Raw genomic sequence first — 26,782 nt, forward strand, 5'->3', positions numbered from 1 at the left:
AGAAATTATCTGTATCACTTTGCTAAGAATAATGTCATTCGTATAAAAAAGGATAGAAAAGCGGACAAACGTTGTCCAAATGAGAAATGTTCTGAGTTTGAAACGACTAGCCTGCAAAGGTTTGTTGTTTAATGCATGCACGAGTCTTTACTTTTTTACCAAGAAATTACATCGTTACTTTTATATGTTACTTTTCGAGTCAAAATAGAAAAAAAATCTTTTAATTTTTGGAAGCTAAAATTCAATTTACAACGACATGGACGAAATGAATATTTCAGATCAAGCTAAAATATTGTGATTTTTCTCTCGTCCTGCTTTTATGTTGTTATATTTGTTTGTTGTTGTTTTTTCCTCATATTTTGTTTTTCTTTTATATAATTTTTTTGCCTCTTTCTTATCTTAAAATTAATTAATTTACCTGATTATGGTTATAATAGCATAAACGCCCGTTTTCTTTAATATTTAACTGGTAACTTATTCAATGTATGTCATTCATTCTAGCATAACTTTAATATACCTTTTCTTATCTAATAAAATAATTATCAAACATTTCTTCTCTTGATCGTACGCTTGTAATTTTAAATGAAAGCACAATTCTTTGTCTGAATGTTTCCCCACACTGTATCGCCTAGCTATTGTCTACCATTTATCCCTCCGCCGTTCAAGTTTTATGACCCAGTCAGGCGCACAATTTTGTTTCATCAGCAAGTTTTCTATTTATTTTGCCTCCTTTAGTGCCTTTATTATCATTGATTACTTGTAAAAATTTAACCAGAAACGGGCCAATTATCTTCATTAATGATATCTTACAGCATTTAGAGCCTGTTTGCTGTTCATAAATTCATCTCTTTTATAAACTTTCTATCTCCGATATCGGGCATTGATTCATTTGGAAGTACAACACCATTTAACTTGAAGAGCAAACGTGTCTATGTATCAAAAGAAATAAAACGAAGTGTGAGAACAAAAAAATTGAAAATGTTTGAAGTAGGATGTACGCGGATGTTTGCAGTAAGGTAGTAAGTGCAACACTTATGATACAAATAAATGTTATTTTCTTGATGCTTGTAATATAAATAAGTATAATTTTTACGTATGCTCTTTTGTTTATGATTATCTGTAGCTACTCTATATCGTACTTATCACTTATTTTGATATCATACTGATTTTGATATCATACTTATTTCTATATTGTGTTTGTTCCATATCGTGCTTATTTACAAATCATAATTATTTCCATATCGCATTGTTTTCCAAATCGTAATTATTTCCATATCGTATTGATTTCCAAATCGTAATTATTTCCAAATCATACTTATTTTCATATCGCCCTTATTTCCTTATCGTATTTTCATACTGTCCTAATTTCCTTATCGTATTTCTATATCATCCTTATTTCCTAATTTTTATATCGTACTTATTTAGAGGAAACATCAGTACTTGGTTTATGTGCTTAATTTCACGAACTCTAAATAAATCCTTTCTTCATTATTGTATCGTTTATTCGTCTTTTGTCTTATTTCTGCTTGATTTGATGCCAAAGTAAATATCACATCAAATGAAAAAAGCGAAAGTTTAACGTAACCATTTGCCTTCCTCTTTCTAAATGGTATTGTAGTAAGGTTAATTCTGATTTTACTTTTTATATTGTATAGGAAAATAACAAAATGCTTGTATTGTTAAACGGTTGTCAAAACATATCAACATATTTAATATAACAAATAGTGGTATTTCTTGTGAGTTATAGAAATGATAACGGTTCAAATGCACGTTGATACATATATTAATCATATCTTTATACATAATAATCATTGAAACTTGAGACAGAAATTAAACGGTTTAAATGAACGCTTACTTGCTCAATTATATGTAAAGAATATAACATTGAAAAATAATTTTATCAAACAATTCTATCGCAAGTTTAATGGAGTCTGTAAACACAATATTCATTGAAATATTTGGTATCTTAATAAGATTGTCAAATCTATAGAAATTTAAAAGTCCCACATGCAAAAATATTGCTTAATATAAAATCTACATGCACGTCAACTATTTAATGAATTTAGAAAAGCATATAAATCATACGCAAACAAGAAATATAATAGGATTGTAAATGTAGGTGTATTAATTAAATATAAAATGTAAAACTGTCATTTATACCGTTAGAATATGATACCAATGACATTATAAAACATCTATGAATAGAGATATATTATAATTACATACCAAACCGCTTTCAAAAGTTCTTATTCGCATGTAAAAGGTACAGCTGTATTGAATAATACTGTAATTTAAGGTTACGTGCTCAGACATTTTTATAGTCGATTTTAGAGATTTAATTCAAAACCTTTGACATTTACGTGATAAATTATAAACTGAAATTAAACACTCAGTTCATGATGACATCTTGTGTTGATAATGCGGATAATTTTTTCTATAAGGATATGTTAATGAAAATTATTTTCGGAATTTAAAGCTGCAGTAAATATCAAAATTACCTTAGTTCTTTAGAGTTATAGAGACTTTTAAAAGGTAATTTAATAAAGAGAAACATTGCTATGGTAGAAACCAAGTCATAGCTTTTTATATGAATATCATTTTTATAGTTCATACCACCGAAAAGGAATCTTGAACTTGGTGAAGATTAGTGTTAGCAATAAAAGTTAAAAATCAGAAAAGATAAAATAGAAAAATAGTAATGAAGTCACTCGGTTTGATTGAGTCTGAACATGAGGGATAATGAAAAGATTTCAACATCCCTCACGCCTTCCAAGCACCGCCTTTAGCGGATCTCAATTCTCAACACTTAATAGTGCTGCACTCAATGATCCAGAAGGACCAGATAAATATAATAACATAAAGACTGACTCTGTCTTACAAGGAAATGTTTCTTCTTTGATAAGCACTGAAAGGTTATTTTTTAAAAGATATTGATGACTGATCATTGCGTAGATTTGTTTCTTTACGCTTCTATATACAATAAATAGATGTTTCTGTTACACAAATTTTCTGTTAAACATCACAAAACATATTTTACCAGGTAGATAAAGTAACTAATTAGTGCCCAGTGATCATAAAACCATCTGAAGTCTATGGTCAATGATCAGCTAATATGTTATAAGTTATAACGTAAACCCATGGTTAAGCACAATACGCATGTCTGTCTTAGCAAATTGTTAATATACTTTAACAATTGTAAAAAACTATATTAAACTGTAAACACATATTAAAGTTAGGGAAATAGTTATCAAAGTTATAGTTTAAGGAAATACTTTGAAGATAAATGTTTTAGTTTGAATGTTGAACTTTCAGTGTATTTTTTAATACCAGACAATGTATACGCTATTCAAAGCAGTACACATTTTTGATTGGAGTTATTTTACATGTTATTGTACGCTACAGTTGATGTATAGTTACATTGTGTCTATTGTGTCCACATTCTAAGACTCCACGTTTCCATCTTCATTTACATTTAAACAAATGGGGTATCATCTGATTTGATTTAAGAGAATACCAATAATAACAAAAATTCTAACTGTATCCAAAACCAGGAAAACTAGGTTAGAAAACGATTCTAAATACATCATTATGTTGTAGTATTTATTGCTAAAAACCCAATATGTTTTATTTCACGCACATGTCTGTTTGTTTTTCTCCCTTTTCGTGTGCAAATTTACATTGATTAGTTGTACAAAATGAAACTTGCAATGAGCCAATTATCTCTATTGAGGGCATATACTACTAGCAATTTAACCAATATTTGTAGATGATCTTTTGTCTCTCTTCTCTATCCTGAAGAATATGCTATTGTAAGGAACATGCAAGCTGTTTGTAAACGTTTGTTGATAGCAAATTTATTGGGTTTAATGAAAAGTGAAAGAAACTTGTCTCTTTTGGCGGTGAATAGACCAGGAACTAAAAACAATTTATTCCGACGATAAATTAAATATTCTACTTCTGAACGTTTTTTTTATTCAATCAAATTTCAGAATTAAAAAAAACAACAACAAAAAAACAAAAACAAAAAAACGAAAGATAATTTTCTCAAATACTTAGGTGACCTTTACCTCTCTGTTTCCTTGAATTTAATAAGCGAAAATGTAAATACAAAATGTTGCACGCATGTTTTTTGTTATATTTATACATCTCTAAAACTCTTCATACATTTTCCAAAAGTACGACTTTTTAAATATAGTTAATTAAACAAAGAACTTTGTTCTTTCGGCTCAAAATTTTGTTTTTGATATAATTAAATTGATCCTAAAATGATACCTGATAATATAAGGCGAATGAAATGATGTTTTCAAAGTAACGTGCTTCTTTAATTTCACTTAATGTACAAATCGTGTAAATTCACTACTTTCTTCCATCTTAAAAGAGCATTTCTATTATTAACGTCAAATGTTATCATTTCAGAATCCAATCCTTCATTTTTAAAATACTGAAAAAATGATATTTCTTTTACTTTATGAACACATTATTTATGCTGAACTTTTAACAGTAGCTATTTTAAACTTAACTACTTTCAGTTTGTTAAACTATTTTCGTAGTTGTAATAAAAATCTACGTCAATTATGATGATTTATTAAACAAAAAATACAAAATTGTTGAGTGAAATACTAATGTTGAGCAATTTTAAAGAGTATGTGAATTATTATAATTCCTTATCTTGCATGTTGATAATATAATATGCACTGAATGGAATGCATGTTTGTAATGAACTTTCGAATTTAGAGTGAAAAAAAAGTGAAAAAAAAATGTCCAACATAATCAATTGAATACTTACATACATAATTTGATATCATCAAAAATACTTGAGACTGACGTTGCAAAGATAATGATTGAATTTCGAAGTGTGAGCTGCAATCTACAAGACTGTTTTAAATTTTTGCTGGATATTTTTTATATTTTGAATCATCATTTGAACCTGATTTACTGATATAGCTTATAGTTTTATAGCTATGTTATCATGAAATAAATACACATTATAAAACTAATGTTAAGTTGTGCAATGATTGTTTTTAGCCTTTATATGCAGCACGGATAATAATGTACACGTGCTTCCAGGAAACAAATACAATTACACTAAATCTTAGGATAAAACACATTTGAACATAGGGCTATTCAGTAAAAGTTAAAATAAAAATCATTTCTAATCAACAGCAAAGTGACAAGTCTGATAAAAAACTTTTTGTTATCTTTCTTTGATAAGTTACATTGTGCAGGTTGTCTTGATGGGTTTTCTTGAAATACTCAATGACTAAGGAAAGATTTGATACTGATATGATTACAGTTGACGTTTATAACAGAAATGCTCTTTAAGGAAGTAGTGAATATACACGATGTTTACATTAAGTGAAATTAAAGAAAAATGAATTTTCAAAATGAAATATCTTTAAACCCGTCTCCCCCTAAACTATCAATTATCATTTTTGATGCATTTAATTATATCAATACAAAATTTCAAGCTGAGTGAACAAAGTTCTTTGTTTAAATAATTACATTAAAAAAGTCGTACTTTTGGGAAATGTATGAAGAGTTTTAGAGATGTATAAATGTATAAAAATTCGTGTAACATTTTGAACTCAAAATTTCGTTTATTAAGACCATGGAATCAGAGAGGTCAAGGTCACCTCAGTATTTGAGAAAATTATGTTTCGGTTTTTTTTCTGAATTCTATAAGTGGGATTTAATAAAACCTATCAGAATTAGAACATTCCGTTTATCGTCGGAATTAATTGTTGTTAATTCCTGTCTATTCACCGCAAAAAGAGACAAGTTTCTTTCACTTTTTCATAAAACCCAATAAATTTGCTATCAATAAACATTTACAAACAGCTTGCATGTTCCTTCCAATAGCATATTCTTCAGGATAGAGCAGAGAAAAACTTCATCTAGAAATATTGGTTTAATTGATAGTATATGTCATCAATAGAGATACTTGGCTCATTGCAAGTTTCTTTTTGTACAACTAATCAATGTAAATTTGCACACGGAAAGGGAGAAAAAACAAACAGACAATTGCTGATTAAGACGAAATCGTGAAATAAACATACTGGGTTTTCAGTCATACATACTACTAAATGTATTAAGGATCGTTTTCTTACCAATTTTACTGGTTTTTGATACAGTTAGAATCTTTGTTATTATTGGTATTCTCTTAAATCAGATGAAACCCTATTTGTTTAAATGTAAATGAAGATGGAAACGTGAAGTCTTAGAATGTGGACACAACAGACACAATGTAACTGTACATCAAATGTAGCATACAATAACATGTAAAATACCCCAAATACAAAATTTGTACTGCTTTGAATAGGCTATACATTGTCAATAATTCAATTAAAATACAATTAAAAATAAATACCTATCATTCAATTTTATTGTCGTGAAACTATAACCTTTGATAAATATTTCCCTAACTATAATATGTGTTTACACTTAAATATAGTTTTATTTTCCATGGTAAAAGTATATTAACAATAATGGCTAAGGCAGACTTGCGTATTCTGCTATAACACGGGGTTTACGTTATAACAAATGACATATTAGCTGGTCATTGACCATAAACTTTGTCTGGTTTTATAATTACAGGGCACTAATTGAAGTTCTTCTTCAGTGACTTTATCTAGTATATCTACCCGGTTTAATGATGTTTTGCGTTTTTTTTCTACAGACAATTTGTTTATTATCAGAAACATCTATTTATTGTATATGAAAGCTGTTGTTGTTTTTGTTGTTGTTTGCTTTATTCATGAAAAACGCAATGACTAAGGAAAGATCCGAGGTTATTTCGAACAGATCTCGTTCACGTTGATTGGTATCTTTATGTTATATATAGACTAAACACTCATCTTGTTTGAAACATAAAAACATAGGTGTGCGTTATTTAACAAATAAAACATAACCTTGATGGCAATATGCAAGTTTACGGACTGGTTGGTCAGACTGAGGAAGGTATATGGCCCGAAGCGCAGCTGAGGGACATATACCTTCGGAGGTCTGACCAACCAGTCCGTAAACTTGCATATTGCCCTCAAGGTCAAGTTTTATTTGTTATATTATACCGAATCTAAATCCTTTCATCACCTTTTTTTGCTGCCATGTGTACTATTATTTGCTTTCAAATAATAATCTTACTTGTTCTTCTTTAAATATTCCATTTTTTTAATCAAATTAAATATTTAATTTTACAAGCTTTAAGAATTTCAAGAACTGTATGAATAAAATTTATAATTAAATTAAAGACAAATCATGACTTTTGATTAACATGTAATAAATGTATGTCTCTGATAAAGAGGCGAATCGCCTAGCCATTTTGACGTATCGTCGTGAAATTCGCTCTTCGTGAAAGTTACGTTTAAACGGTCTTCATAAGAATTATGGACCGCCCCCGGTCTGTATGCGGTTTATGGACCGGATGACGTCATATTAAATATAGAATGGCGTATGCAAATGAGGTATAATATTTTTAGAAACTTAACTATATATTTCAAGCAAAGTTGTATGACGTGTGTTATTATATGTTTATAGGTGGGGGAGTAGCTAATGTAATCAAAATGTATACAAAAAAGTGATTTAAAGTTAACAATTGTGGTATATCCGAGAGATGTATTTATGTATGTTGATAAATGTATACACATTTTATTGATTTTCTGAACAAACAAAAACTTAACTGGGGTTATTTTGAGCGTTTAAGCAAAATGTGTTCTCCAAGATAAACACCGAATCCAACCCTAGTGATATGACGTGCTTGCAAAATATATTATTACCCTTCCAGATTTTTTCCGCCTTTTTGATTGGATATTGATCACCCGAAAGAAATTGATATAACCGAGCCAGACGGGTAATATACACACTAAATTTCCCCGTTTGGTACCCAACGTTGTAAACAACATGCTCGGAGATGATGCGCGTACGGTTCGATTTTACGCGGTGTAAATTCCGATTTAAAAGCACTTTTTAACTGTCAAATGATAAATATATACCAAAGTAGAGTTATGATACATATAACCATCAGTATCGAAAACAAATATGACCTTGTGAAAGCTTGATATTAATTACAAAAAAGTGCGTTCAATAGACTTCTCCTTTTCTCTTGTTTACTTTTGTAAGGTACGGGAAAAATACGTCATGTATTTATGTGACGTCATGTTGTGACGAAGAGGTATCCTAAAGGGAATCTTATTTCGACGTTTCATTTGAAACAGCAATGATTATTTAAAAAATCGTCTAAACTCGGCAGGGGAAGGGTAATAAAATTATTATTTTGGTTTTGGAGTGATATATGTGGATATATTACCTGCCAAGATAAAATATCACCCTCGCCTAACGGCTCGGGTGATATAAAATCTTAACAGGTAATATATCCACACATATCACTCCAAAACCAAAATAACATATATTATAGCTTGTTTCAACAGTGCCATATTACGTCATTGTACTTGTAAAAAGTTGTATTTTACTGTATCTACATGAATGTTCTCAATTCTTATCTTATCTTATCTCAATAATCTTATTAAAATACATCATTATCAGATATTAATCTTCTTGGGTCTATACTCGTGTGCCCGTTATATAAGCGCATATAATTCTGGAAAATCGACATATGACAAAAACAACCAAAAAGCATAAAGAACAGAATAAAGTGTACATTAAATTATAAAGTATATTTTATTTATCTTTTTCTCATGAGTACATACGCTACGGGTTAGCTTTTAGATAAATCTTTGTTGTTTATAATCTTCAATGATGAGTTTTCGTAAATATAGATACGGGTAACCCTGGATAGTTTCTCTATAAATTTCTCTTATCTTTGCCGCTCATAAAGAAACGATAAGAAATCATTCAAAAGCAGGACCATTTTGTCATTAATGGAACATATTTATACGTTTGAGAAGCTCTTAACTATCATGTTAATTTCGTAAAGATGTATGTTAGGAATTATGAAATAGATACATTATTTTTTCATAATGTTTCAAATGGTATATCATTTAAGACATTTAAATAATCAGTTACATCTTTTGAACAAGTGTTTCATTTGCAATACAATCTATAAATGTCTTATCAAGAGCTAAATTTTTACAGAGAGCGCTTTTAAGATGCTTATGAGCGCTTTTTAAGTTGCTTATCAATCTTTTTTTTTAGAATAACAACTTTGGGTACATTTATCACATACAACGAGCATTTATTTACACATTCACACAAAACATTTTTCAGAGTACATTGCATTTTATTTAAAATGATAAGATTAAGATGATTTCATTTGGGGCTCAAAAATATAATAATAGGAACAACACCTATCACATTTCAGTAAAGTCAAATATGTTAAGCATTTTAATTAAGTAATTATCTTTTAGACTCATCGTCTAACAATATTTTTCATTTTATCGCATTTATATTATACCTTTATTGCCTAAATACCTTTCACTCTACACCGCTTCGAAATTATACTAGAATGTGTTGTGAGCAGAATCTGAAACTGAAATAAAATGTGGTCATATTGCTCAGTTGATATTAATAATAAGTTTCTTTCTCTCAAAAATGTAGCAGGTCTGCAAACTATTATTGGATGTGAATATAGTTTCCCAGGGCAATAACTTACAATATGTTTTCCAATTTGTTTATGTGGTTTTCGATATTGAAAAATAATGGGATATCTGGCACAAGGTTGTATATTTTACTCAGGTAAAATAGGTAGATTTTACAGTGTGTGCACGTGTTTGTGTGCCTTTACACTGAACTTAGCGCTAATTTTATCTTCGTTGTTTTCTTGTTTTTATTTTGAACTTTATCTTTATATTTTACTACTACGAGGGTTAATTGTTTTATAATTTCACATCTCTTTCTCCAAAACAAGGCAATATATGGGAACTTCTTTGACTTAAACATATATTTATCATGTTTATGTGGTGGACCGAATATTTCTGTGTGAACTTTGAGGTAAATTGCAGTTGTCCCTTTTCTCCTCCTGTTCTAAAACTAAAGAACCTTTTTACATCGTTATTTTACATCATTACTGATAAAAATAAAATAAAATAAATAAATAAATACATGCATAAATCAATTATTAACTTTAACGTGTTTTTACACTGTAAATAAATATATATAGTTTACATGCAGTTCTTGAAAACCTTAATTGAAAAAAATAATACTAAGCCCTTATTTCGCTTCTATATGTACCCTATATTTTAGAAAAGGTCCTCTTACATAATTTATATTTGTTTAAACATTGTTTTACATCGACCGTTTTATTTAATTTGCAGGGAAATAATATATTCAAACATTTGTCCCGTTTAAGCAAGATAATCATTTTCTTATGCATTATTTGAGCCGCGTCACGACAAAACCAACAAAATGGGTTTGCGACCAGCATGGCTCCAGACCAGCCTGCGCATCGGTGCAGTCTGATCAGGATCAATGCTGTTCGCTTACAAACTCTATAACAAGTAGAGAAACTGATAGCGAACAGCATGGATCCTGATCAGACTGCGCGGATGCGCAGGCTGGTCTGGATCCATGCTGGTCGCAAAGCCATTATGTTGGTTTTGTCGTGACACGGCTCATTTATTTACCCATGCTTACCTTAACGTTCAAAATAAGTTTTTTTACATCTTTTGAAAGTTAACCTTTTTAAAAACGTCTTCAAATATTTGCTTAACATGACAATTTTACTTAAAGATAAATGGATTTTAATCGATTCACAGGCTGGTCGATCTTTACTTATTAAATTTCAATTATTATCAATTTCAATAATTATGAATTCAAAATGAGAACAATTGTGCGGTGCATATAGGAGACAACTTATTATCAAAATATTGAGAGAGCCGCGTCACGACAAAACCAACATAATGGGTTTGCGACCAGCATGGATCCAGACCAGCCTGCGCGTCCGCGCAGTCTGATCAGGATCCATGCTGTTCGCTATCAGTTTCTCTACTTGTTATAGGGTCTGTAAGCGAACAGCATGGATCCTGATCAGACTTGGCGGATGCGCAGGCTTGTCTGGATCCATACTGGTCTCAACCATTATGTTGGTTGTCGCGTGGCAATACAAGTGCTGCATTAGATATAGACAATTATACGCAAATTAACGTGTTCGTTAAATCTCTTTGTATTGACACGCTCATATATAACTGACTACCATATTACAATAACGCTTTTGTGTAATATTTAACAGTTCAAAATAGCACACACTACAAATGTATTTTACAATTATATGTAACTTACTAATTAAACTTTGATTTCACTCTGTCCTCAACGTTTTCTTTAAATAATCAATTTTACATAATGATTTAAGTTTTATATTCGAACGTAAAACATTTTGTCATCTTTTATATGTTTAATGCATTTTTGATTCAACGCAATATGTACAAAGTACAAATTTTATTTAAGCTCATTTCTCTTAATTGGCCAAGAAGCGAAAAATGTTATCATTTTTAATTATCAAATGATTTTTTATTTGGTATTATGTGAAAGTTTCCGATACGGTAGTCATATGTCCTATTGCTGGCCGAACAATATTTTCTTTTAGATCATTAGCAAAGTTATAGTAAGAACATAACATTGTTTTAAATCCATTACAAAAACATTTTAAAATCGCTGCTCTGCCAGATATTATGAGGCTTCATGTTGCTTTAAGAAATATACTAATTGAATATGTAAAGATGATTGTATTGTGGCATATGTCTGCCACCAGATAACCAGATAACTAACTAGTTAATTAAGAGGTTAACTAGTTACGTAACTAGTTAGCCTCTTAATTAACTAGTTAGTTATCAGGTTAAATAGTTATGTAACTAGTTAACCTCTTAATTAACTAGTAAGTTATCAGGTTAACTAGTTATGTAACAAGTTAACCTCTTAATTAACTAGTTAGTTATCAGGTTATCTGGTGGCACAAATATGCCACCATATGATTGCACCTGTTATAATCACATAAAGAAATATAGCTAAATTACGGTGGCATATATCTGCCACCAGATAACCATATAACTAACTAGTTAATTAAGAGGTTAAGTAGTTACGTAACTGGTTAATCACTTAATATTAAGCTGGCAAAATAATAAAAGGATGGCAGTTGTAGGCACTAACATGCATTTATTTCCCGTTATGATCTTTTATTTATTGAAAGAATTAACTAGTTACGTAACTAGTTAACCTCTTAATTAAGTAGTTAGTTATATGGTTATCTGGTGGCAGAAATATGCCACCATACTAAATGATAAAAAGCGATATCTTAAAATGTTGAAGTAAGTGTTAATAACCTTCCGGACATATTCAGTTTTAGAAATGACGGTATAAATTAATTCCATATCAAATAATCTTTTACGCGACTAACTTGTATTAATTATTGACAAGTAGTTATTTCAAGAAACATTTGATTAACTTTGGCAAGTTCCATTTACCTCATTTTCTTTATCTTTAATTAATGATGGACTGGGATGTTAAAGTACAATTGTAGTCAAGTATGCTATTTAAGAGTTAATTAATTAATAATTAGGAGGCAACTTTTTAAGACTATAAACTATATACATCAGTTTATTAACTTTGCCTGTGATGTCATATTAGAGAACCTAATTTGTATATCCTGAGGGATCTGTGCCAAGAAATGTATAATTGTATTATATTGTTGTCTAAAATACCATATATGCAGGTATATAATAGAAGTAGATTTACACCGCCTGTGCAATTGGAGACGAATGAATTTATAAAAATATCCTCCTTTAACAATTTTAACAATGTTAATAAAATAATATAATACAGATCTGAGTGCATAGTATTAATGTATAAAATAGTATAGCAAATGCTCCTGAAATTGTAGTAAAACCTATTTATTCAGACTGATCACTTAATCAACACAGTAGAGATTTTCCTCGTTCTTCAGAATTGAAACACACATGTCAATATTTATTGGAAATGAACGTAGATTCCTGGGGCAATAACTTACAAGATTTTCTCTAATTTGTTAATGTGATATATTGTATTGAAAAATGATAAAATATCAAGAGAAATTGTCTGTTGTGGTTAATTATAAAAACATCTAGTAAATGTTAAAGGTTCAATATATGCTTTGAAGATTGAATACGAAGAAATGATTAAAAATTTAACATATACTCATAACATTTACACTTCATATGTTTTAAAAGCAACCGCTCGGTGATGTTCACCTACTGTTGATGAATGCAAAGTGATTAAAAGAAAGTACATTCAGAATATATTCATGTATGACACCGGTCAAATAGACAATGGGTTACTAATTGAAAGACTTCATAAAGCATATTATAATAAGTCACCTTTGTAACACCGCTTTTCATTTGATAAAATATGAAATGGAAAGTCAAATAAAAGTATTTGATTTGTACAGTTTTGTTAGAGTCATCGTTTGAATGAATTAATATTACTTAGCACATGATGATCTAAAATATTTTTATCATTAATTAATGGGCTCTAAATTAATACATGTACACTATATAATTAAAATCTAGCTCAAAGCAACACCTTCAAAGCAACACCTTCAAAGCAACACCTTTTTGCCTTATACAATATACATGTATGGGTCACGATTGGTAAATTCATACGTTGATAAGTTGATTGAATTCTGTAATGTTAAAAGCATTGCTCAAACTTGGACGAGGAGGTGGTTAAAGTTCCGATCAATGCAGCCAACTTAAACCAAGATCAGCTTAAAGAGACCGTGCATGCTGATCATGACATGTACTGTTCGCTATTCAGGCAGTACACATTATTATTTTATTCCTAAAAATGATGAATGGTTTTATAAGGATTGAAAGACGGACATGTCCATTTAAGGTATTTAACCTGTTAAGGTACAATTTGTATTGTGTATTCTAAATATTTTGACAATAAAGTGTACACAGGCGGGTGTCTTTTGTATTCGATCATCTACAAAGCTCAGATGTCGCCTTAATGACCTTATGTGTCGCTCTGACATTAGCAAAATCCTGTTATTTTAGAGTGTGCTCCATTTAAATAATATATAAAATAAATTAAATAAGTAAATAAAGACGGTAGCCACATAAAACGCCATGTCACCGTCTTTCCAATGTTGAAGACCCCTTTAAAATTATTATTTTTGGGGGTTTGATACGCATATTTTGTTTAAAATAGATAGAATATGAATCTTTAAAATAAACATGGAATGCTATTCACTGCCGTATATCGAGTTAATCTGTATCTGTTAGGTAAACATGTCGTTTCCTTGATTGTTAAATTGATGTTATCTTCATTGGTTAATCAGCCGCGATTATCTTAATCTTAAACAATAAGCGAAAAGATAAAATAGTACTTAAGAATTACGAAAATGCCATAGAGACACAGTCTCCCCAATAGTTTTGATATTTGGCACAGATAGACAGTAAATATTTGCATACTTATTTAATGTTTAAGCTTTTCAATAACTGAGAAGGGTCTGTACAAATATTTTCAACCTTTCTGTTAATGAAACGATTGATCTTAGAGGTATTTACCTATTGCTGTTCAATACAGAGTGGAAGAAAATTATGAGACGAAAGCATGTGTGTATGTACACGTGTATGGCGGACACACCAGGCCTTGTCCTTGACACGATGGCTTACTTCTCATGCACGTTCTTCTATGACCTGTATATTAATTATTCAAAGAACTATCAGAAATATGGGCCATATTTTTTGAAAATGTGTCAACAAGCTAGTTTAATCAATAAACGATTAAATGTATTTTATATCTTTCGTTTAAAGCGGCCTTCAGCTTTTCTAAAGGTTAATTTTCTAAGTATAAATCGTTCAATCAAAAGAATTGTGGTGGGAAATGAAATTTGCCGTCAATAAAATACATAAACAATAAGGAAACCCCTCGATACCCCTAATCTACCGGTCCGCTCTCTATATGTAAATTAGTAAAGCCCCGTCTCTTCTTTTTTTAGAAACGAACAACACAGGTGCCCTACATACCTCTCGGGATTCTGTTTTGAAGAAGGCCTAACACGAATAGGATAGATACAATTATTACAATATAAAGTAACTGTTTGAAAATACACAGAATTGTTTTTCCAACAAGAAATAAAAATTGAAGGCCGCTTTAATACGATGACTCGTTAAACTCCTAAAATATAATTCAAATATTCCTATTGCGACATTAGAGTGTTTTTTAAAAAAAATTTCTTGAAGATGTTTTATTAAACCTGGACATCAATACGCTTCGGGAACACTTAAATCAATGTGTGCATTATTGCAACTTCATCTGATACTCCAAGCCGAGCCTGACCGCAACTAGTTTTAGTGGACATTTTAAAACTCGTGAACATTTCAAAACGAGGCAACGCAGAAATCGGAACACATCGTCCTTTATCGAGTAATAAATACCACCGAAAAGACTTCAATGACTAGCTTGTTTGTAGTTTAATAACAATATGCCCTTATTTGAGAAGACCTGATGCCTGGTAATGTAAAAGGAGACATCTTACCGGAAGATAGATAGATGTTGACATATTTCTTATTATCCAGTGTTATACATATTATTTCATTAATAATCTAATATTCTTTTATTTACTTTTGAATTAGATTTTAAATTGAAATTGATAGATTTGTCATCTTGTGAAAGGTAAAGAACAATCAACTCTTTATTTTGATTTAGTCAGATATTTACATTGGTTTAAAATAACACAATTTATTGAACATTTTTTAAATTATATTTATGTAAACGTGTATCATCGTTGTACATTTAATGTCTTTTATTTGAATAGGTTTTATAAATACATAATTTATTTACTTATCTTAAAACTTATTTGCAGAAAGCTTGCCATCAGTCTATATAATGAATATAATTATAAGATTAAACGGAATATACGTTACTAGTATTAACAAAAGCTTAACAAAAGACAATGCGACTTTGATACTACTGAGGGTAGTTGAAAATGTTTAGACGCGCTAAAGATGTCAAAATGTCTGATTTACGGAGATGACATATTTACGTCGCTACATCCGTTACGTTGTCTTAACGTTAATATTGTCGTTGTTTATTTTTGACGGCGCGCATTTACGATAGTGTAAAGTAACGCGGACAGTCACCGATAACAAACGATAATGTGTTTAGTTTTGACACATTTGTATGGTATACCAGACAATTCTTATATATCTTTTTATCATGTATGAAATGCACGGGTAAACTAGGCACGTGCTTAATTTATAAATGTCAATGACACCACACACGGTGTTCTTTTCAAGAAAAACAGATGTTGCTTATGAATTAACCGTTCATTAATATTAATCAATGATCCACGGTAAAAAGAACTGTTTACTCTATAAAGTTCAGTTGGAACATGTTATTATATTTCTTATATGACCTTAGTTGTCTGTGGACTTCATTATAGACTCAACTGTAACCCGCTTATTTAGGCTCCCTGCCGGTACTTATCGACGTTAACATATTGTTAAATTGAAAGAAGGTAATTGAGCCGCGTCATGACAAAACCAACATAGTGGGTTTGCGACCAGCATGGATCCAGACCAGCCTGATCCGCGCAGTCAGATCTGGATCGATGCTGTTCGCTGTCAGTTTCTGCCACTTGTAATAGAGTTGGTAAGCGACCAGCATGGATCCTGATCAGACTGCGCGGATGCGCAGGCTGGTCTTGATCCATGCTGGTCACAAACCCACTATGTTGGTTTTGTCGTGACGCGGCTCAATTATGTTTAAACTACCTGTCGTCAAATTAATTTCTGTAATTAGTAAGTGCTCGATTGAGGTACTGATTTAAATTTCTTGTGAATTTGGCAATAACATTTGAAGAGTGTTTTCATTCATTCATTCATTTATTCATTCATTCACTCATGCATTCATTCATTCATTCATTCAATCATTCATTCATTCCGGTTCGGTTCACTTCAGTTCAGTTCAGTTATTTCATTCATTCATTCATTCATTCATTCATTCATTCATTCATTCATTCATTCATTCTTTTCAGTCATTCAAACATTTGTATATTTATTTATTTATTTAATTAATTTTGTCTAAAATATTGAAAAAAACTGTAAAGTTTCGCTGATACTGCATTTAACCTTGAATTAATTTCTTTGTTGTGTAATGATTTTAGTATTGTATTTCTAAAAACAAAAATACACATTATAACTTGTTGTACATACAATATATTGAACAATACAATCATGATGGTTCTTCAATATTTACAAGTCTTAATGTGCACAAGAAATGAACTTTTCGTAACAATAGCTTTATTATATTTCCTATATAGATAAAAGTTTTATATTTAGATACTAAATCTTTTTTAGACCATTTTATATTTTTATCAATATTAAAGGCTTTGTAATCATATTACATATTACTCATGCGGTAGTATAAACATGGATTTATTTCATACACTGATTTCGTATGGGAGTTATTTTCGGCAAGATAATGGTGGGAAACTCAGGTGAACTATGTATATATGTGCCTCCTTTGATATTTATATATAGTACATTTAGTTTATAAGTGCTAGTACTACGTCGAACTTAACGAAAAGAGGTTCTACAATATTTCATATGGCTACTGGATTAATGAAAACAATGTTAAAGGAAATTATATGACAGATTCGTTCATAAGAAAGTTTCGATGTGTTTTCCGCGAGCAGATGTTACAAATGTTGAATTAAACGCACACCGCTATTGATCCCTAATCCTCTAAAAAAACGTTCTCGTTAATTCCAAGAGGTTAATTATAACATACGTTTCTCTCGGCTTTCTTTTTACAGTTGTGTGTAGAAATGCATTGTGGGATTCAATTCGCTTGACGTGAATGTGTTGTTATGAATGAACTTGGATTATAACTCGGATTAACCGGCTTAACGTAACGCGATAAGAAGTAAGTTTAATAATAATAATTCTCCTTATTTTTTTATTTATGAAAATATATTAAAGTTATCTATATAAAATGTTTACATCAAAAAACATGTTTATATTATAAAATTGTTTACGAACTTAAATATTTTGAAATTTTGAATTTTTTATTCAATTAACATTTGTGATGTAATTTAAAGGTTAATTGAGAAAATTATTTTACTGCTATTGAATGATTTTATTCATTACGTTATTTTTTGTTTACATTTAAATTTAAAAAAAAATGTACTGATTATTCTACGTATAAATTTATTGTTTTTATACGAAAAGCTTACATTTATTTTTTGTACTCACGGATAGATCAATTCAATATATTAAATTCTCTAGTTAAAAGATAACATCTGTATGTATGCATGCATTTGAGACTGGTCAATGCACATGTGTCCTTCATCTATTGTTTATGAAATAGAACAGAAAAGAATAGACAATATATCATTTTTTGTACGATAATACTTCCTCTAACATATAAAATATATTTACATATATACATTTGTCAACATGAGATGCAAAACTATTGTTTTTCCAATAATTGTTTGAAATTTGATACATGTTATTCGAAACAACGCAATGAGAGGGTAGTTTTATTGAACTCAATGGAGAGTTTCATTACGCTTTACAAAGAGATCAAACATTTATCTTCGGTAGGGATATTTATATAAGTATATCGTATTATGTTTGGCAAGAGACACCAGTATTACAACAAAGAAAATGTCAACAATAACAGATGCTGTTCTTGTTAAAATAATAGATTTCTGGGTACGGAGAAATAACGTTTACCTCGCGCTCAGAACTCCTGTTGTATTCTAACCTTAACATTTTTGTTCTATTTCTGCGTCTCCAGAAGAGCATAATTAATGTAAGTTACGGTATAAAGATTAAACTAACTTGAATTAAAGATCTTTATATGCTAAACTGAAATAGTTTGTATTTAGTTTAATGATAAATATACAAAATACATAATAATATAGTCGATTAGAAAACTGGTCAAAGCAATCTTTTTCTTGAAGCTTGGGGTGCCATTCTTAATATTTTAATATTTTAAGTTTAATCTATATTTGTAACGGCTTAAACGAAATATTGATTTCAGATAATTATCAGAGGATGCGATTTTATTACAATTAAATTTTATACTAAATTTTAAAACGATATTTTTATTAGCCATATTAAAATAACTATGGGGTTTATTTTACAGTGATTTATTTATTCACGTCTAAGGCAGTTTTCATATTAAAGATAAAATCGTTCTAAACTCTGCGAATTCTGACCCTGCTCTATGATGGTTCAGAAAGTTGGCCAATAAGTAACATTTTCGAAACAATAACAATTCGACAAAAATAAAAAGTTTTGAGAGATAAAAATAAAAGCATTTCTGAGACATAATGGACTTTTAAAATGAACAGTTTAAAAAAGAATTCAGCCGGAAATGTTCAATCAGGAAATTCCGCAGGTTAATTAAGGGGTTAAATTGGCTTGTTCGACAATAACAGAATAAATGTTACGCTCATTTATTTGATTACCAGTTGTCTTTGACTTAGATAGTAGACGAGATGTTATAAATAATGCAGAAAGTTGTGGGAGTAGGACTCTATCAGTGTTGTTTATATCAAATTGTCACCTCATTGTAAGACAGAAATAATCTATTTCCTCTCTTCTTTCTCCAAGCTACATATTGCGTTACTCTTCTTATGGCATTTAATTAACGCTATATTCTATTTGTTAAATTGTTTGTTTTGTCGTTAATTCCTGATGTAGGAGGAGAATGCGTATATACGGAAATTTTGCAGACGTTGTCATTTCAGTATTCATATGGACTTGATACGTTTGAAGCTTTGTGTTAAAATAACAGCAATATGTCACGTTTTAATCCATCCTTGATGAACGTTCTAGCCGGTGCTAGGGGGCGTGTGGAATTTTGCACTTTTTTATATTTCCTCATGTACAGAATCAATCAAACCGGGTCTGCAATTGTTATGTACTTTTCCTGATTTTAATGCTTCCGAGGGCCTAATTTTTTCTAGATATTGTCTTTCTTTCAACTGGACAAAAATCATTATGTTTAGAGAAAATTCCAAGATATATGCTGACTGAATAGCAAATAGTTCAAACTATGTTTGAACAGTTAATGGCATGCGGGCAGATCTTGGTCTGCACTGGTCGCGTTTGTAAGTTTAGTTGCCGCCAGCGGGCTGAAGGTTAATGTCATTTTATAAGGTTTTATACGCAACACATTTAACTTAAAATGTTTCACTTAATAATGATTGTTTATTAATTATAAAAAAACTGTATTGTAAAAAAAGGTCGCGCATAAATGTGGTTAGAATGTTAAATGGATTATCGTCTAAATGTCGCAAATTAAGCGGCTAAGATATAATCTGGTTTATATTCAAAATATCGCAAATTAGAGGGTTAGAATGTTAACTGGTTTTAAGATTTAAATGTTTATATATTAAAGCAGCATGCCTTCAGATTTATGCATGAACATTTTGTTAAATGTATTTCAAAGTAAAATATAGTGAAGTGAACAAAAGTTATCTGCCTTTTACAGACGCATGTATTAAATCTGCATGAATAACCGAAAAGAGGTCAAATTATGCGAAAATAGTTTTTGAAGAAAAAATTGTTCTTTTGCAGCATTTTTTCATGAATGCGTTAGTCAAGCAGTAAAAATCTGGTGGTACTCGTATATACAACAAAATTAGTCATTTTTCGTATATAACAAGTAAATTATTACTATAATCTTTTTTACATTTCTGAAAATCTTAGCACATTTTTCTCAAGTTTGTTTTTCTTGCAATATTTTGACTTATTTAAAGGCTAGAGGTATTCAGCTTTAAACTAAATCATGAAATAGAAAAAGAAAACAAATTCAAGATGATGACTCATTCAATAAACGTTCGATTTTTTCTAAATTGAAGAGTTGTCGATGGGTTGTTTTTTATATATTGTATTACATTTTTCATTCTGTATTTTATGTGTTTAGTTGTAAATTGTAAGTGTTGCTCATCATCTCCTACGTAGTGTTATGCTGTACGCTAATTATCACTTGTTGCCTTGATGTTGTTTGCTGACGCACACAGCCAGGTAAAAATACACATATAACCTGCCAACCAATAATTTATATAGGGTAAACCTGATTACTATAGAAACAGGTGCATGCACCATAATATATCGAACTGTTTGTAAATCATCATTTCTCCTTAACTTTTAAGATATTGCATTGTCTAAGATTTACGTAATGGGCATGTTCATAAATCTTCAAGTCTTTACATTGACCAACTTTCAACTTGTATCCAAGTATTGTTTTCTCGTTTGAGTAATTCTTATCGCTTGTGATAACTCACTTATTGCATTATCTCTCCGATGCCAATTTACACTTAATTGAAGCTATGCAAAGTAAATTGTTTGCTCAAGAACATAGGTTGTGCCCACGATAAGACTAAAAAGATGTGCCCGTAATAGGACCCGAATCCTGTGCCCGTGATATAAATCAAATCCAGTGCCCATGCTTTGACACTAACCCTGTGCCCATAATAGGATTCGAATCCTGTGCCAAGAATAGGTCTCTAATCATATTCCCGCGATATGTACCGAATCTTGTGCCCGTGCTGTGACTTATCTTGTGCTAATGATATAATACGAATCCTATGCCCATAATAAGTTTCGATTCATGTATGGGTGATTCGAATCTCCCGCCCATGCATTGACCCTTATCGCGTGCCCAAAACAGGATTCGGATACAGTACCCATGATACAACAATAATGCGGTGCCCATGAAAGGTTTCAAATCTGAGACATCTACCCTTCGTGGTGCACGTCTTACCATTTGTTCCCATACAGATATATCTTTTTAATTGTGTTTGCTATGCTTTTCTCTATGGACACCGAGCATCTTTTTATGTTTTGTTCAGTAATGTCATTCGTTCTTGATCCAATTTTATATGTGCTTTATCAAATAATAAAAATAAATTATTAAATAAGTAACTTGATTAAAATGAAAGGACTGCAAGTATATATCCAAACAACAATTTAGAAAAGTTTGGATTTGTCCTCTTTACCTGTTCGTATTTGTTTCTCTTACACTAAATGAAACCGCAAAACAATAAAAAAGGAACATTTAACTCAATTGATATGAGTGTCTTCATATCTTGTAGCTATAATTGCAACACTCTCTCGTATCCCAAGCACCCGCAAAACATGTAACTGTTAAACCTACCGTATACATGTATTGCAATTTAAGAAAAGTATAACAAATTATTTATTCTTACGAGTAGGCATTATAAACTTTAAAAAAAATCTTGCATGGAAAAAAATACACATGAGAATTTACACATTAAAAAGCAATAATCATATATTTATTCACAACGGTATAGAATAGCGTACAACAAGTATATAATGAGATTTTGTATGTGTATGAGTTTCTTTAGAGACACTACAAAGTGATGTTTCCCACTTTTGAGTGATTTATCGGCAACATATGATGCACTTTCATCAACAATGTTATATAAAATGTGTATTTTCTATTGCTTGCTTTTTCCTTATGTTTATTTTTTCCGTCGTTTATTTTTGTTGGTCCGTAAACGCCGGTCTCCCTTGCTGATATGTTTATCTTCACTTTAGAGTCAACATTAAAACACTTGTATTGTAAATATGTTGATGTAAAAATCTGGAATGGAAAGATTTTTGATACAGCCAAAAAAATGCAGAGTGTATTGCAATTTCTAAATAAGATTACCTTGAAATACATAAATTAAAAAAAAAACTAAAAAAAAACTTGTTTTTAAAAACTGATTTGGCTCATTATCATTGGTATGTTTTGTATGTAAAACAAGTATATAGGTATAACAATTTTTGTATGCATGCATGTATGTATCATAAATATTAGAAACAGATGCACCTGTGGTAATAATATGTCTTTATTTTATAAGATTGCAGGCATGCACGTGCAAACGTAGTTTGACAACGACCACTAACATTGCTAAATGGAATGATAATGATAATTTATGTATATTTGTTGTGATCATAAACAAACGTCCTTGAAGAAAATACCGATCTTTCAAAAGTGATCTGTTTAAAAGGAAAAAGTAACATTGCTCATGTAATGTCAAATGTCTAAAGAAATGTCAATGAAACTCGGAAAACCCTCTACATTGATACATCACAAATACTGGTCCATTAAGATAACTATTGTGTTGTTTATACTGTAAACCGGTGCTAGGGACATGGCCAGAATCTTGCATTAACTTTAGTTGTTTATCAATATGCTAAATCAAACGAGCGTGTAGCACTTTAATTTTAGGCCATTTGAAATTCATTTTATGAATAGCGTTCGAGAGAAAAAAAGATTTTTTTTACCCATATAACCTTTCCTATTCATGAATGGAGCAAAACATCAAAAAGAGTTTTGACATCTTTCTTGTTTAAAAATCTAAGACATTTTATGGCATTACGTGTGACTTTTTATTTAAGTAATTAATTGGAAGATTTCCGGTTACTGAGAATAGAAGATCCAACTTCTAAGGGCCGTTACAAAACAATGTTCTGCCCCCCAAAAAACTGTAATATAAGTTAAACATTCTGTTTTATAAATGATTCTAAGAATGATTTTGAAAAAGATATACATATTATTATAAAATATTATATGATACCTTAGTTACACGTGAAGAAAAAAGGGAATAATGTTGATACGCTTCTGAAATTTAGTACCAAGTATTAGCACATTTGGAAATGCTATTAAAAACATAGTTTTCATGTTTTAATGAATTCTGCTTCGATCAGTGTCTTTATTTTTATTCTTTTTTTTTTGGGGGGGGGGGGGGGATGGGAAGCTTGGAGGATAGCTTAATGTAAAAACTAATTTTGAATAATAACTTTATGTAAGCGTAGATATTAATGGTGTAATTATCCAATGTGAAGTTCTGTTAACCTGACCGCTTCCTTTGTTTCAAAATTATGCCATTTCCAGCAATTTTAAAGACAAGAAATATATGAAAAGATAGAGAAAAACTGCTTTAAAAAGTTTTTTACCAAAACAACTTATTTGTAACCGATTTATGCTGCATCTTTAAGATAATTCTCTTTCGTTACGCAATACAATTTATATTAATTGTACATTATGCATTCGTGCCAGCATAATTGGTGTAAATACTCATTAGTACATACAATAATGTTAATAGCATTGCGTGAATTATCCCATGTTCATAATAAAAATATAACAATTTAGAAACACTTGTGCAAACATTGCCGGAAAATAGAACGCATATTTTCTAGCGTAAAATTACGATTATCATAGTCATATTATATGAGCCGCGCCATGACAAAACCAACATAATGGGTTTGCGACCAGCATGGATCCAGACCAGCCTGCGCATCCGCGCAGTCTGATCAGGATCCATGCTGTTCGCCATCAGTTTCTCTACATGTAGTAGGGTTTGTAAACGAACAGCATGGATCCTGATCAGACTGCGCGGATGCGCAGGCTGGTCTGGATCGATGCTGGTCGCAAACGCACTATGTTGGTTTTGTCATGACGCGGCTCAATTATATTTGTTTAACAAAGCTTATACTCTACAACAAGCGGTGTGAGTTTCTTGTTTAATTGTTTTGTTTGTTACATTCTTGTTTTTGATACTTATTCAGTTGTTGGGAAAATATGGGTACATGTGTATTTGAAAAAAAAATATTTGTTTTAAATTTTATGATTGCAAAAATTCAGAGTAACCTACTCAATTTTCATTTATAAAACATTTAATGCAAGTCATAAAGTAGAGTCCCTTTAGTATATGTTCATCCGTACAGCATGAATAGGAAATTGTAACTTAAAGCTAGGAACTTTATATCTGCAACGGTTCATTCAATCTTAACTACAAAATGTTCGACAGATCTTGTTGAACGGATACAACTATTTTAACAAATCTCAAAGTGGAAGAATCTGAAAACAACTCCGTTTGTATAACAATATTTGATTGCTGTTAATCAATTTTCCCTGAGCAGACCATTTCACAACATATTGATAGGTTTTAAATGTTGAATACTGCTTAGCCGGTGCTAGAGAGCCTGGACGGTAGCTTGCACTTTCCAGTACCCTACATTAACAGCCTCAATTAAACCGAGCTTGCAACATTTTCAATTTGGCGTTTGGACTTCTTTAGGGATTCTAGTTCACTCTATGGAATACAACACCTACTGTATTTCTTTTCTTCATTTTTATTTATTTCATTTTATATTTAATTAATGTCACCACGTCGTGTTGTCCACAACATCTGTTTATAGCATCTTTGTCAATAAATTGCAATCTATCAACGAAGATACACTCAGTTCTCAGCTATGACTTTAAATAGATTAACAAGATCTTTTGATTAGCTTATAGATCGATTTTCGACAAAGTTTGAGTTAGGTAGAAGGGGAACAATATGAAGGTATAAAGCCCAACAACTTCTTATCAAGATGCGGATGTGCCTTTCAGAGGAAAGATTAAAGAAAGAATAGTTTGATTGATGTTTCTTTTGTTTTCTTATTTTCTTTCTTATTGTCTGCTTTGCTCCCTCTATGTTACCAAGAGAAGGAATACTAAAATAGAAATCCCCTTTTAAAAAAAGAAATCCCCTTTTACGATTTCTTGCCATTTTAACATCAAAAAATAATTTAATATGGTCGTAAGTTGGAGAGTTTTAAAATCCAAACCGAACGACTTTAAAGCACCATCATGACCCTCTTGTTTAATTTGTTTGTAGTTCTATTTCAAAATACTTACGTTTGATTATATAACCGAAGAAAACTTGATGTTTGAAATCTGGTTGTAATCAATTTCAATGCTTTTTTACTAATTGATAAAATGTGTTTTCACAAATAGAACAGGTAAATACGATGTTCAAAATAGCACTACTTTTGAATCGCAAAAATATTTTATTGCGTTGTGTTTGAAAGTGTCTTGGATCCTACAGAAATTGAGGGTTTTTTTATGCGTTTTAATTTTACAACAATGTCCCTGTTTTTTGTGCAGTTAAAGTTTGTTATTAACTAGGTTTATATTGTTCTAATAGACAATATTATACCAATGTTCGAGAATAAACTTATTTTAGTAATCCATAAAATACATCTATTTCCATACTAAACTAACTATGTAAAAATGTAACTTTTAATTTATTATCCTTTTGTAATTTACATTTGCTATAAACCAAGATATTTTAAAGCTTTCAAAACGTGATTTTAAGAATGCCTGGGATATTAAGTTGTCCTATTAATAAAGAAGTTGAATTATAAAAATAATACAATGTAGTAAAACAAAAGGATAGCATATTATTTCGACCTAAGCAATTAATTACGTTAATTTAGAAATAATCGTTTAATATTCAAATATCTAAATATTATAGTTTTTAAGGTTGTTATATCATAGTTTACGGTATTCAAAAGTTCTTATATACTCTGCCAATATATCGGACTGGAATATGTTGTCCGAAAGACAGAGCTCTTCTGTTAAAGCTGTCTTATGAAATATTTTTTATGAAATATATACACAGTAAAATTATCCTGTTTTCATTATAGTACAAGGTGGATTCTTGAAACAGTTGTCACATAGAATATATGTGATATTCACATGAAAATTGCATGTAAACAGAATAAAATGTTCCAGCGGAACAACATATTATGCTCCGATTTTAAATAGGAACTTTACCATCTATTAATGATTCTGTGGATGTGTCATTCGCTCTTTAGTGAATAAACAAGCATATTGTGTTCATACATGTTTTTGAACGCATTCGAATACTAAATCCAAACAATACATTTTCAGCAGATATAACTTTCTACACTTTAACAGCCAAACCAAACGTGTCTTACCCTTGTTTAAGATGTCTGCCAATAACTCCAAGGTTATTACAATTTCTGACGATCAGATA

General features: G+C 30.5%; 1 protein-coding gene across 4 annotated transcripts in view; it reads left to right on the forward strand.

The window, feature by feature from the left end:
* The window catches only part of LOC132724887 (acetylcholinesterase-like), an 80,214-nt gene that overhangs the window by 24,774 nt on the left and 28,658 nt on the right, over positions 1 to 26,782 (forward strand). For 2 of the 4 annotated variants that reach the window (XM_060709869.1, XM_060709870.1), the window contains exon 2: positions 17,744 to 17,853. The gene's annotated coding sequence lies outside the window, so the exon portion shown is untranslated. Of the gene's footprint in view, positions 1 to 17,432; positions 17,854 to 26,782 lie in introns of those variants that run through there. The other 2 variants (XM_060709872.1, XM_060709868.1) reach the window with 2 other exon arrangements.

Source organism: Ruditapes philippinarum, unplaced genomic scaffold, assembly GCF_026571515.1.
Source record: "Ruditapes philippinarum isolate M1 unplaced genomic scaffold, ASM2657151v2 ctg713_1_1_1_1, whole genome shotgun sequence".
In the NCBI taxonomy this organism is placed as follows: domain Eukaryota; kingdom Metazoa; phylum Mollusca; class Bivalvia; order Venerida; family Veneridae; genus Ruditapes; species Ruditapes philippinarum.